Source organism: Phasianus colchicus, chromosome 2, assembly GCF_987193195.1.
Source record: "Phasianus colchicus chromosome 2, bPhaCol1.hap1.1, whole genome shotgun sequence".
NCBI classification, from domain to species: domain Eukaryota; kingdom Metazoa; phylum Chordata; class Aves; order Galliformes; family Phasianidae; genus Phasianus; species Phasianus colchicus.
In genome coordinates this window covers 30,597,682-30,610,025 of record NC_143437.1, presented here as the reverse complement: position 1 = coordinate 30,610,025, position 12,344 = coordinate 30,597,682, and the positions used below count along the sequence as shown (strand labels likewise).

Here is a 12,344-nt window from a genome sequence, read left to right as displayed (position 1 = left end):
GTCAAGGGAGCGGTTAGTGTGTGGTATGCAAAATGAAGCAATCAAAAAACGGTTATTAGCTGAGGCTGATTTACCCTTAAAATGTGCTCTAGGAAGTGCTGTGTCAAAGTGCTACTCCAGAAAATGGGGAGTTGCAACAACACACAGCCTGAAAGAAAAGGATTATTGTTCCCCCTTTAGGGGACAGTCACCCCTTTGAGGTGAAAGTCTATTGGAACATTATCAGAACTGAAACATTTAGGAAAAAGTTTTGCTTGGGGGAAAAGGGCGATTTCAACTCTACCGTACTCTGAGACCTCATCTGTGCAACAGGCTGTGGAGGGGAGGGCTGCAGCGTGGGCAGGGCTACGGATGCTCCCCTGGGTCTGTGAGGGAGGCTGTGGTGCCGGCAAGGAGGAAAGAGGGAGTATTTCACACTGTGGTTATTCCCCAATCACAACTAACAAAGCCTAGGTCTGATGGAGCAAATCCAGAGCCAGAAGGAGGTGCTGGATCATGACAAGAAGCTGAATTCCAGTTATAGATTTCCCTGTTCATTGCTGGAGAGTTGCACTAGATGACCTTTGAGGGTCCTTTCCAACTCAAACGATTCTATGATTCTCTGAAGCACACTGTGTATCATGCATATGGGGTTTTATCCCAGTACAACAGTGCAGGGAGAGCTTCCCCATTCCTGTCCTGGTGGAAGGCCATGGGCCAGCTACTGCAAAACACATTTAACATTCAGATTTATGTGGACAGTGTTTGGGTTAGAGGAGGTAACAAGGAGCGTTGTCTGCAGAGGTGCTGGTGGGGCTGTCAAGAGCGGTATTGGAGAAAATGAGGGAAAAGTGAATGGTTCAAAGTCGACTATGTGCTGTGGGACTCACAGATGATTTTCATAAATCACCATTAATGCTCTGACCACAAGATATGTCACAATTATCTTCCTTTCTGAGGATAGGCAGTTATTACCAAGGGGTCTTACCCAATACATCAACACTATTACAGTCCCTAAATAGACCAGTGCATAAAGGACAAAAGCAATGTCGATCCATGTGATGTACCAAGGCTCCAGATGAAGCAAAGAACTTTGCACTATCAGGAAATGAAACAGTCCCTGTAAAATTAGCTTGTAGCACTTCCCCATGAGTGTAAAACTTTGAAGCTGGGAGCCAGCCCTTGGGGCAGTGTGCTGAACAGCCCTGTGCTTGGGGCTAACTGGCAGCGGTGCAGCACTGTGCTCACACCAGAGATCCAAGCATCCCTCTGGTAGGTCAGTGGTTGAGCCACAGCTTGTCTTGGGAGGAAACAGCTTGCTCTGTCTGCAAATTGTCAAACGCTAGCCTTGGTTTTAGCAGGAGCAGCTTGGCTGTGGAGCAGGTACCATGGTACCATGGTAGGAGTGCATGGTGGCTGGCACTATGAGCACCTAGTGAGTGACAGGAACCCTGATGCAATGTGAAACTATGGCCAGCCTGGCCTTGGCTGAGGCATCTGATGATATGCTGAGGAGAAGGGCTTAGCACACAGCCTCTTCCAGCCTCCTTGGCTGGGGAGAGTGCATTGAAATAAATGGCCAGGTTGCCTAACGTGTGGCACCAGGGCAGTTTCTGTAATAAATCTCAGGTCTGTTGTACTCCAAGAATTACACGATGGCCTCTGGGAATAATAACTATGAAAGACCTGGCTAGAAATTTGGCTTAGTGGCCAGACACTGATACACAAATAGGAGGAATGACAAAACAATGTCAAGGGTATTAATAAAGCTAGTTGGGAAATTTTCCATCCAAATAATTCTCTGATGGAAAATGCCCTTTTCACTAACTCAGCACTTTCTGTAAGAAGACTGTAAAGTTCCATGAGGAAAATCAAACGGGCTCTTTTTTTGCAAGGAGAAAACAAAAACTAGCAGAGTGCTTGTAAGCAAGCAAGCAGAGGGTGCTGCTATCCATGCAGCTCCCAGGCATCCTGCTTGCCCTTCAGGTCCCAAAATCCAAAATGCAGCCACACAGCCAGAGGCACCAGAGTTGAGAGCTGCCCCAGGAGCTCACCTGTAGTCATCCCAGTGTGTCTCTGACAGGTGAGCAGCCACAGGCCGGTGGCTTTCCTTTTGGTTTTCATCAAGCCTGATTTTTGTAGAGCTCTAATGTAAACAGTGGCTTTTGATTTTTCAGCCCAATGTTCTGCTTGGAAAGAAACTCAGTTGCTATTGTTTTCTTTCTCACTAGAAGGGATTCGTATTTCCCAGCCAGCTCTGGGTATCAGTGAACACTACACTTGCTTAATATTCTCCTTTGTGCTCTCAGGAACGGCCAGCTGCTCTAGGAAAGGAAACCTAGACAGAACTGGGCCATTTACGGGACATATGTTTTTGATTGCAGGAAGTGCCCCTTGTAAATGGCCTGAAGTGCTGCGTATGAATGCTACTAATTTAATGCAGACTGGGAAAGTGTTAAGATTAGTATTTTCATGGACAGGAATTCCTACATACATTGTAAGTGATGAAGGATCACTTTTTTGATGTCCAAAAAGTGGTGTGCTTTTATCTAACAAAACAGTGTCAACCCTGTCACATAAGCTCCTCGCTGTCCTGCTGTAAGAGGAGCAGGGAGAGGATTAGTTCAAACACCAGATTCAGTGATCCAAACCAGAAGTTTGGATAAAGTTATCTTACGGTTAAAAAAATCTGTGAATTTTCCTCTGGCCTGGCAAGGACATGTTAATACAGATCTCTGCTACAGTCATCGCTAGTGCTGGAACACAGATTTTTCTTGCTTGGGCTTGCTACCACCTGATTTCCAGGGGGGCGTTTGAAAGCGATAGGATCAAATGGCCCCACATAGTCATGCATGACTCCGCTGCCTTGGGATTGGAAAAAAACATCTGTGCGAGAGGTAAGCATGAAGGCTTGGGGAAATGCTGAGCAAATTATATGACAGCCTGCTCCTCTGTCTTATCAGATGGAAATGGCAGTGGGAGCCTTTTTATTGATTAGAATAATAGAGTGAATGAATTGAGCCCTCTTATCAGCAATAATAATAATAACAATCCTTCTCCTTTCTGGAGAGGCTTGTGATCATGAACTGTGAGGTAGGTCAGCTAGCAGCTATTCAGTTACCTAAAAATGGGGACAGGCAGCATCTTGAGAAGACTAAAACCCTTTCTAGTGTGCCTGGAAGCTGCTTAGAAATCTGATTTAAGGCTTCTACATCTTTAGGAACGTTGCTTGGGATCTCCTGGTCAGTAAAATTGCAATGCCTTTATTGCAAGGGCATGAAGTTTATCTTGTCCTGAAGGACACTGGAGTTCTCCAGTATTCCTAATTGAGGTACTGTGTATTGTGATGAGAGTTTGCTTTGTGATTGCTCTACCACACTTATGTCCCACTTCTCAGAAGTTCCTTTTTTCTCTGGACCTCTGACCTTGGCAACAAAACTTCAGGATGGAATGATACTCACACATGGAAATGGTCTAAGGAGTTGATGCTGCTGCTCTGCCCGTCTTAGCGGCAGGCTCAGCTTCTTCAGTGCTCCAGCTTTGCACTCTAGAGGTACTCGTACTGCTTCGGCTCTATTCAGGGATCTTTAATTTATTTTGTTTCAAAACTCCCCAAAACCTCTCTCTGTTGTCATCACTTGGGATTTGTCTCTTTCACCAGTTGGCCATGGGGTGCTGATAATGAACTCTAAAAACAGTACCAAGGGAAATATTCTTCGGCCAACTTTCAGTTTTTCCTTGTTATGTAGAGTTCACAGTCTTGATCCCCTTCTTTCTGTGCTATGGGATGTCCCTTCTCTGGCAGGTCAACCAACTCTTCATCCACTTCTCCCATGCTGAGCTTTCAGATTTTGGAAGTTCCATGCCAGACCTAGCTCTGAATACATTAATCACATTTCTAGCAGATAAAGATCAGCAGACCCATCACAGGCAGGGCTGGGTGTTGATCCCTGGTGCAGGATCAGTTGGCATATGGTAATGTTCTCATCCCATTCTCCAAAACACACCAACCCCCCCATCAGTTTGTTAAGAAAGGTGACAAACTAACACCAGTCCTCTACAGCATATCAGTTTTCTAAAAAAAAAGGATGGTTTGTTTATGGGAAAATCGTATTTTCTGTGGGATGTACATCGTTTTGTGGAGAAGGAGCATTGCAAATATGTGCCTTGCTTTTGTTAGCGGAAAGTGATAAGACTTGGTGGGTTCTTCATGTATGGGAGAACACTTACAGAGTGTTCTCTAGCTACAGGAAAAGAAACTGTCTTACTTTTTGTCTCTTCCCATTCGTTGGGATCTTGATCTTACGTGGGGGTAGCAGCTGATGCATAAGACCTTGGACAGCTGAATAATTCATTGGCAGGATTGCAGAATTTATGGAGGGGATCAGATGACAGGATAACGGGGTTCGGGACTGGAAGAATAAAGCTCACAATATTAAGTTTTGGATGCTCCATTTGGTGGTATTGCCAGGAGGGACTGAAAAGTGATCTGATTTCAGTCTGTTGCAGTGCACTAATTAATCCCAGTTAATACACACAATTCTGCTAACTGAATCTCTGTCTCAGGTTGCCTATAAACCCACCAGCAAGCTTTCTTCTCTTTCCAATTCTCTTACAAAGAAAGTTGAAAATAAATTCAAAAAGATTTCTGGTTTGTTTGCATTTCCCTCTCTTATGTCCTTTTGCGCAGGATGCTGGCTATTACTGGAGACAAGATGTGGAGGAGTGTCATAGTGATGTTGGAAGGCACATAGAAATCCCTTCCAGGGCTCCCTGACATGTCTGATATACATGTTGTAGATGTAAGGAAATGCCAAATTTGGGGTCAGGAGGATATTATGATCCAAATTAGATTGACAAGAACAGTTTTTTTAACCTCCTGTCATTTGTGGCATGTTTCCCAGGATCACCAGGAGATGTCCCTGTATCTGCAGAGGGGAATGATGAGATATTTCATGATGTGGGTGATGGAGTAAATGGGTATGAAAGTGTTTGTGACCTCTACGGATCAGTCTCTAATTGTAGGGACTGCAATAGATGGCTTTTGTTGTCCTACCTGGTCCCATGGTCCTACTCGTTCCCATCGTCCTGTAAGTGACTTTGTACCTGACCTGAGGGATATCTTGTCCTTGCTTTCAAAGTTTCCTGCATGGCATGCAGATTTGGTGTTCCTTCTTATGGTTCAGCGTAGAGCAGCACCCTATTTCTCTCTAGCAGCAATACTTCTGCGCTTTGCACCCCAGGTCTCCTCCAGTTTGGGCCACCTTCCCAGCCCTGGGGCTGTGGCATGTCACAGGAAGTGATTAGCTCCCACATCCTGGGAGGGGACTCGACAGCTGACATGAGGCTGGCATGGAACAGGGCTTTCTTTCCAGGATAGGTTTCAGAAAACTCTGTTGTGGCAGGCAGAGCTCCTCCCCGGCCTCACGCTAAGGCAGGTCATTGTGAGCGTGCCTATGAATCACCCCGAGCATCAAAACATTGTGCCACAAGGGCAGCGGGTGCATGAAAAGAGGTTATAGTGAGGTGGGGGTTGGCTTCTTCTGCCAGGTAACAGCAATAGGATGAGAGGGAATGGCCTCAAGTTGTGCCAAGGGTTCACATGCGGTACTAGAAAAGAATTCTTCTCACAGGCTGCCCAGGGAGGTGGTGCAGACACCGTCCTTGGAGGTGTTCAAGAACCATGTGGATGTGGCGCTAAGTGACAAGGTCAGTGGGCATGGTGGGTGTGGGTTGGTGGTTGGACGAGATGATCTGAGAGGTCTTTTCCAACCATAATAATTCTATGATTCTATGAGAGGATTGGGGAGAACTTTAGGGGCTAGCCGGGAGAATGCAGGCATCAGGGTGCAGAGCTACATGGGGCAGGCATGGGAGATCTTGGCAGCAGTCCTCACTGCAGGCTGGCATCATGCTGCAGCATCTCCCTGTGCATTTGAAGAATCATAGAATCACAGAATCATAGAATGACTTGGGATGGAAGGGACTTCAAAGATCACCTAGTTCCAACCCCACTGCCACAGGCAGGGTGGCTACCCACAAGGAATGGCATATGCCTGGGGTGGACGCTGGCATAAATCAGAAACCCTGCCTAGGGGGGTTCTAGATCATATCCCTGCTTACTGCATGTTCAAGGCTCACTTGTTTTCTAATGCAACATAGAGTAGAAGAAATCAGCAAAATTCCTCACTACTGCCAGCTCCCAGAAGGTTTGTGCAGCAGTTACTTCAAGGCTGTAGCTTTTGTGTTAGCTTTGCACATATCACTTGTGGGCTTCTCAGCTCATGCCAGGCAGGTCCAAGCTAGGAACAAGGCAGAAATTTTCCAGTGGTGAAGACTGCCCTTCACTGGAGCACTCTACTGTGTATGATGGTGGCTTCTTATATCCTGATGTCTTTGAAGCCAAGTGCCCTTCTGGGAGATATGACTGGCTAATGAGTGAGATCAGTAAGTGAAGAACTGAGTTTCTGCATCACCACTTGCTCTCAGAGCCTGAGTCTGTAAGGGCGAGGAGATACGGTGCTCTTTGCACGGATTCCTGTGCAATACCAACTCTGACAGCTGGGCAACAGCTGGTTGTGTACGATTGCCAGTATTAATAAAGGAGGCTATGTGATGGATTCGCTTATGGAGGGGTCACTAAACAAACAGAGCTTAAGGAAACCCTGCCTTCTCGAGGAGCAAATGCAGCACAAAACCTTGTCTTGTTCTGACAGGACAGCAGCGGGTCCTTCTCTGCTGTGATTTCCAGCTAATCCTGTGTGCAACAACTTCAGAAACTGATCTGCTGAGAGCAGTCCCTCTGTGCACCCTGAGCAGCCTGCTAGCTGCAAGGGAAATGTGGGTGCTGAGGAGCATGATCATCCCCTGGGGTCTCCAAAATTACTTTGTCATGCCTTTGGGGGGAATCTGCAACAGAATCACAGAATCACAGAATTGTAGGGGCTGGAAGGAACCTCTAGAGATCATCGAGTCCAACCCCACTGCAAAGCAGGTTGGTGCCCAGGCAGGTCTTGAATATTTCCGGAGAAGGAGAGTCCACAACCTCTGTGGGCAGCCTGTTCCAGTGCTCTGTCACCCTCGCTGTGGAGAAGTTCCTTCGCATATTGGTGCAGAACTTCCTACAATCCAGTTTATGGCCATTTCCCCTTGTCCTGTCCCCACAGACCGATGAAAAGAAGTTGGCCATATCCCTTTGACTCCTGGAACAGACTGCAGCAAGGCTTCCTCTCTTTATGTTCGTATAGACAGAAATGTGTGGATGTGGGGATGTGAAAGTTTGCCCAGGCCTTTCCACTTGAGAAGTCCAAATGGGCTCAGATGGATTCTGTTATGTCTTAAAAGGGTAATGGGAGAGGGAATGTGTCACGGTATCCACAATTCTGCATCCGTGGGCTGTGTAGCCCTCGCACTGTCTCTCTCTGGTCCTCTCCATCCCCCTCCTCTTTGCTCTGGCTCTCTCTGACCCCTCTCACAATTTGGCTTGCCTGCTGTCCCTCCCCAGCAGGCCCTTTCCAGGGCTGTGGGGCCTGGAACTGGAAGCCGGAGCTGGAGGCCAGAGCTGGCCAGGAGGTTAAGGGGCCGATGGGAGCTGGTGGCTGTCCCCTCCCGCTGCTGGAGCGAGGGAGGGCAAGTCACTGACCTCCCAGCAGGAGTGACACAGGAAACCCGTAATTACATGCTTGTGACAGCCACGCTGGATCATCTTAATCACACTGCTGCCGTGTCAGAGATGCTGCCTCTTGGGATTAAGGAAAACAAACAAGCTGAAGCGGCACAGGCAGCGGCAGCTCTGTCCAGCAATTGCATCCCAGTGCGGCAGCCCTGCCAGATGGTGGGCCTGGCTGTGGGGAAGGCATGACAGGGGCCCTAGGCTCAGGAAATAAGCTCATCCCAGTAGACCCTGATGGCTCCATAGCTTGCACTGGAGGGTTGTAGCCCTCTTTTCTAAGCATCTCCCAGAGCACACAGGGACAGCCTTCCACATCTTGGAATTTTCCCTGCTTTTTTCACCCTGTTTTTCACCGTGTTTTACGTCAGTCAGTTGAGGCACAGAACACATGCACACGGAACGATGCAGCAGCAGGCTTTGAATGCAGCATTGCCGCACCCATACCCTGGTGTTTCTCACTCTGCTGCCCTTTTCCTTCACTATGGTGCAGAGCAACCAACGTCTTGCCTTACAGTAACCCCATCCAAAACAGCTGATGGCTGTTTTTTTTTTTTTATTATTTCCCAGTGATGTCTAAACATCTCCACTTCTGCAGTATGAACTTTACTTGAGCAGTTTCCCACCCTCATCTCCTTAATGAAGTGACTCCACCTCTGTTCCCATCCCCACCTATTGGAAAAAGACTGGATATCCCTCTCAAAGACAAACTTTACATCACACTGACCCATTCGGCAGAGCAAATGGAAGTTAGTAATGCTGAGCTCAAACCACTCTTCTGCTACTCTGAGCTGAGCCAGAGTAATTTTTCTCTTTTTCAATATCTTTCCCTGTTTTCATGATTCAAAAACTTGGACCAACTCTTTTGTCTGTTGGAAAAGTAAAAAACAACCCCACCCCCCTAGCTTTCCTTTTCATTATCCATCTTGAAAGCTTAGTCCTTTCATTAAGATTTGCAGCGTTTTGTGCACCCTCACCTCCACTCCCCTCCTTGGTGGGACATGGCCCTTGCCTCAGTCCCCACGATGTCATTCTTGCACCTTTCTCTCCTCCCTGAGAAACGAGGAACTACTTCATCTCCACCAGATGGGAGTGCTGTGGAAAAACTCAATGTATTTGCTAAGGAGAAGCAGCCCAATGGAAAACCAGCCAGGCTTAGCTCCTGGGCAGCATAAGATTTGTGGGGATGTCTGCCGCAGTTTGGAATAACTCAGCTTTCCCTCTCCCTACACATGGAGGTGTACCCAGGACTGCCCTAGTGGCAGAGTCTTGAAGTGAGGACACAGAAACCCAGCCCTTGTCCTTGGAAGGGATCCAGTGTCATCTGCAGGACTCCTGCCATGGTCAGACACTGCATCCCTGCTATCTGCTGCCTGTGAAATGGTGTTTGATGCCAGACTGGGACTTTCCTCCAGCAGTTGCCCAGGCAAACATGAGAAAGAGAGTGTGCAGGATGGGCACGTTCTGCGTGTGTCCCTGTAGAATGAGAGGAGTGAGCACCAGACTGGGGGCTCCAGGCTACAGCCAGTCCCTAATCCAGTGTACAGCTGAGAGGATCAAGAGATAGAAAGGTTGCTCACTGCAAATCCTTTTGAAGTTAGTTCCAACTCTTTTGCTGGGAACTCGCTGGCCTGTGTGCCAGAGAGGAAACTAAGCCGGGGAGTTGCAAAGAGAGGGGCTGTGCTCACCCGTGGGCTATGGGCTTCAGAAAACCACTCCAAAGTCATCAAAAAACTAAGCTGCTGAGGAGGTGAAAGTGGCTAATTTGAGGATGCCCTTCTGCTGCCGCAGGAGGTCCTTGGCTATGGCTTGCTGGGATGGCCCAATTGGGATGGCCCTCTTTGCCCTGGGGGCATGGCTCCATCTCTGACGCTCTGCAACCATGGGTCACAGGATGGCTTGCTGCTGGCTCTGCCCTTACACAAACAGGCTTTGCTTCCCTTGCTGTTTCTCTTAATGAATTCCTCCTCTCCCAGCTGTTGTTTTTGGACTCTGGCTGACTCTGTGCTTTTTCTTCCCCGACATGTGACACAACACTGCTTGCTGGCTGCATCCTCCAGGTGATGGACACCTGTATTGGACCCCAATGGGTCGGGTCTGGCATGGAAGCCAAGGCACAGGAGTGCTCTACTGTTCTACATGGAGCATCTGGCACTCCCCAAACCAGAGGGACATGGGGTGCAGGATGATGGTGCTGGGCTGGCAGTAGGGCTGGAGACCCCTGAGCACCTCAGAACAGTGCTACAATACTACGTATTGGACTCCACATTGATACATCCTCACTAGATAAGGAGGAGGGGAAGGGGGGGCAGTGGCTGCTCCCGACTCCCCATGTACAGCCCTGCTGTGACAATGAGGAAGCAGTCACCACCCTGCACTGGCCCCACACTGCCAGCCTGAAGCCTGTGACAAATTGGTAGAGTAAGTAAAAATAACAGTTAGAAAAAAAAGCATCCGTCTTTAACAGCTCTTCTCCTCCTCCCCCTCTTCCAACTGCTTACCCTTAAAATTCCTCTTGGGACACAACTCTAAGCTTTTCTCTGAAACCACCAAGGCTGGAAATTGCCTTTTGTTTTTAGACAAGCCCCTGAAAACTTTCTCCCCTCAGCAAAAGCAGGGATGTAAGAAAAACCCACACTTTATTGCAGAAACCGCCCTAAAAATCTCGGGGCTGGCATCCCCAGGCACCTCTGCTCTATTCCCGCTCCCCTATCCCTGCTGCATGTGGTCTGTCCTTCCATCTCATGTCCATGCTCCTGAGGCTGTGCTCCGAGACCATGACCCCACAGCATCTAGCCTTCCCGGCTCCTCTCCCCAGCCTGTATTCTTAATCCTCCCTCCTAATTTCTATGAAGTTTCTCTCTACAGCTCCCTGAAAGGAGGTCGTGGTAAGGCAGGGATTGGCCTCTTCTTCTCAGAAGAGGTAACTGCAATAGAATGGGAAGGAATGGCCTCAAATTACTCCAGGGGAGGTTCGGGTTGAATATTAGGAAACATTTATTCTCAGAAAGAGTGGTGAGGAACTGTCACAGGCTGCTCAGGGAGGTGGTGGAGTCACTGTCCCTGGAGGTATTTAAGAACTGCGTGGATATTACACTGAGGAACATGATGGGGATGGGCTTGGCATTTGGACTGTCTTTTCCAGCCTTAGTGATTCTAAGTCATAGAATTACAGATTCATAGTGTCCTTAGAGTTGGAAGGGACCTTTAAAGGCCATCTAGTCCAACTTCCCTGCAATGAACAGGGACATCCACAACTAGGTCAGATTGCCCAGCGCCTGATCCAGTCTTGCCTTGAAAGTCTCCAAGGACAGGGTATCGACCACATCACTGGACAACTTGTTCCAGTGCCTCACCACTCTCACTGTAAAAGACTTTTTCCTTATATCCAACCTAAATCTATCCTCTTTGAGCTTGAAACCTTTTCCTCTTGTTCTGTCACACAGACCCTGCTAAAGAGTGTGTCCCCTTCTTTCTGTAGCTCCCCTTTAAGTACTGAAAGGCCGCTCTCAGGTCTCCTCGCAGCCTTCCCTTCTCCAGGCAGAACAGCCCCAGCTCTCTCAGCCTGTCCTCATAGGAGAGGTTATCCTTCTCTGGATCATTTTTGTGGCCTCCTCTGGATGCGCTCCAACAGTCCCATTCTCTTTTCTCCCCATGCTGCACTCTCCCATAACTCAGCCCCCTTACTGCTTCTTTCATGGTGTTTCCCATGAACACAGGCATTGTGCTGTCTTGAGGCAGACGCTGCAGCCATTCCCTTGGTGACAGTGGCCTCTGAATACTATCGCATATAAGGAACTGTCCTGGGATGGGGCATAACATCTATATCTGGAGGCACGGAGTAATTTTCCTGTGTGAATGACACTAAGCACCTCATTCAAAAATAGAGAAAAGAGCCTGAATCAGCAGGTGGAGGGCGGTGAGGTAACCCGGGTAAAACTTTTCCACGGCGACACACACTGGGCATAGACAAAAGGCCACACCTGTGGTTACAGCAAACTCTCTCACCTGATCCAGCACTGCTGGTTCCTGCCAGATGCAGGTAAATTCCAGCCCAGCAAATCCTGCCAGGAATGTCTTCCTTTAGGTATTGGCTGTCCCTCTCCATCTGCCTCCCACGGGAGCAGCTGGGGCTGCTGGCTTCTGGGTCTTCTGCAGGAGGACACTGGGCTCAGCGGTGACCCTGTCCCATTTACTGGGGTTATGTAAGACCTTCCTGTTCTCCTGGCGATGTGACACCTTGCTATTTAGGCCAGTGCAGTCCGTGACAAATGTGATGGCCGGTTTGGGGGAGGGAAGCAGGAGGGCTGTGCTGCCTCAGGCCAGTGGAAGGGAACCAGCTGGAGGCTGTGCAGCTGGGCCTGACACACATTTCCCTGTCCCTGCTCAGGGGAGATGCCCAATTTCAGCTGAGCTCAGCAGTCTTGCATCCAGGGCCTCTTTTCTGCACAGGAGCTGCTTTAATAAATCAGCATGTTCCCTCTTGGCCATCCTGTTTAGGGCAAGAAGAGAGAGAAGATGAGAGTGACTGAGATCAGGGTCCTTCACCTCTCCCTCAAGGGTTCACAGCTGGGCTGGGATTTCCCCACTGTTCCTTCAGAAGTGGTTCCTTCAGCTTGCATGCAAGCCTGAAGAGCAGAACTGTGGCTGATCCATAGGGCACAAACCCCTGGCAGCCTCAGTAGCAGGAGCAGGA

General features: G+C 48.6%; 1 long non-coding RNA gene across 5 annotated transcripts in view; it reads left to right on the top strand.

Moving 5' to 3' along the window:
* The window catches only part of LOC116229331 (uncharacterized), a 103,440-nt gene that overhangs the window by 47,497 nt on the left and 43,599 nt on the right, over positions 1-12,344 (top strand). The window contains exon 3 of one of the 5 annotated variants that reach the window (XR_016464130.1): positions 5,613-5,688. The exons of the other annotated variants lie outside the window; for them this stretch is intronic. This is a non-coding gene — a long non-coding RNA (uncharacterized LOC116229331). The remainder of the gene's footprint in view (positions 1-5,612; positions 5,689-12,344) is intronic. 5 annotated transcript variants of the gene reach the window in all.